Here is a 2,199-nt window from a genome sequence, read left to right on the forward strand (position 1 = left end):
TGCTGCCCTCCTTCTTAGGTGACATCTCAGTTGGTTTGTAGTATTGAAGCCTTCTTAGAGCCTATTGCACCTTCTGGTTCCTTAAGGTGCAGATGCCAGAGTTAAAGATGGGAGTGACCACTGTGTAGAGCAGGGCTATGACCCTGGAGAAGAACTGGGAATGGACATCAGAGGGCTCAGTATATAATATCATGAGTAGTCCATAGAATGTGGACACCACAGCCAGGTGAGTGGAGCGTGTGGAGAAAGCCTTGGTCCTTCCGACTCCAGAGAGAATTTTCAGCACAGTTACTACAATCTGAGCTTGTAGTTCTGAGGAAATCAGAACCAACCCAAAGGGGACAGTCAGGAAGACAAATGAGAGAAAAAATATAGTCAACTAGAACACTTGGGTACCTAAGCAAGCTAGGATCATCATGGGTGAGAAATCACAGTAAAAGTGATTAATTAAGTTGGGGCCACAGAACCTTAGCTGAGCCATCAGAACAACTAGTTCATTTACCATGATGCCAGACTGTGAGCACCAGCTGTAGTCACTTTTCAGGCCTGATCAGGAGTAGGGGTCATAGAAGGTAACAGATTTCAAGGTAAAGATCAACTTGATAATTATTTTTTCTTTGAATACTATAGTTACATGCATACATATGTATTTATATGTGTAAGTATGTATGTATATTTATACACATGCATATATAAACTCTGATAAGTCCATTTTTGTTGTTTTTGTATAAATAGTTTCAGTGCTGACCACCCTGCTCTGGAAAACCAATGAGTGGATTTATTCATGGGAGACTCTAATTCTTCTTCTTCCAGCAGTTATCAGCTGCCCATAGTACCTTTGTCTTATGGTGGGAACCCACACAAATTTCCCCCTTGCATGTTGATATTGCAACTGTTCCTGTTTTGTTTATGAAGTCATTTCTAGTGGAGACCTTTTCAGAACAGACCACCTGGTATTCTGGCGCTTACAATATTTTCCCATCCTTCAAGATGTTTGCTGAACCATAGAGACTGGAGATGTGATATGGATGTATCCATTGGAGCCAGGATCTCTGTGATCAGTTGACTTCTGTTTTATGTTCAACTGTGGTTTTCTGTGATGATCTTAGTGGTAGTTTGAATATACTTGGCTCAGGGAGTGGCCCTATTAGGAGGTGTGGACTTGTCAGAGTAGGTGTGGCCTTGTTGGAGGAACTGTCATTGTGGGGCTGGGCTTTGAGACTCTCCTTTTAGCTTCCCATGAGACAGTTTTGGTTTGCCTTCAGAACAAGATGTAGAACTCTCAGGCACCATATCTCTCTGGATGTTGCCATTCTTTCTGCCATGACAGTGGACTGAATCTCTAAAACTGAAAGCCAGCATCAGTTAAGTGTTGTGTTGTATAAAATTCACCTTGGTCATTATGTTTCTTCACAGCATTGGAAACCCTAACTAATAGTCTTCATTTGCTGTAAAAAGAGGCTTCTTTGATGATGGGCCATAGCTACACTTATCTTTGGGTATACGGATAAGATTTAGAAAGTAGTAAGGAATTAAGTTGGTTTAGCGAAGTGGCCACAATGACCTCTCTAGCCCTAGGAAGCTGGCTATGTTTCCAGTACAAGGTATGACTTTCTTGCTGATGAGTGGACTTTAAGTCCAATTAGACAGCAGTTGGGTGCCACCAACATGTGATTACCACTTACTGCACATTTGTGTACATCTTTCCCTGTTAGCCATTGCTGTGCAACAATAACTGAAGCTGGAGGCTAGAGCTGCGGGAGTAGAAGAACAGTGAGGCAGACTGAGAGCTAAGTGTTTGAGAGGAGGAGGCAGGGGAGTGGGGTTTTCAGAACATGACATAACCAATCCTACCATCCAAAGAGTGAGAAGTTAGAAAAAAGAGGAGGAAGAGAAGTAGTGAGATTTGAAAACTGCAGAAAATGAGGAAGAAGCAAGGTGAATGGGAAATAAGTTATTAGCATAGGCTTAAGCAGATATAGAAGAATTTGCAGTTGCTGGAGGGCCCAACTCATCGTAGGTGATGCCATCACTGGGCTGGTGGTCCTGGGTTCTATAAGAAATCAGGCTGAAGAAATCATGGGATGCAAGCCAGGAAGCAGTACTTCTCTATGCCCTGTAGATAAGCTGTTTGACTTTCTTTCCTATCTTCCTTCAGTGATGAACAGTGCTAGAAGAGTAAGCTAAATAAACCCCTTA

The sequence above is a fragment of the Grammomys surdaster genome, unplaced genomic scaffold (genome assembly GCF_004785775.1).
Source record: "Grammomys surdaster isolate TR1022 unplaced genomic scaffold, NIH_TR_1.0 139784, whole genome shotgun sequence".
NCBI classification, from domain to species: Eukaryota; Metazoa; Chordata; class Mammalia; order Rodentia; family Muridae; genus Grammomys; species Grammomys surdaster.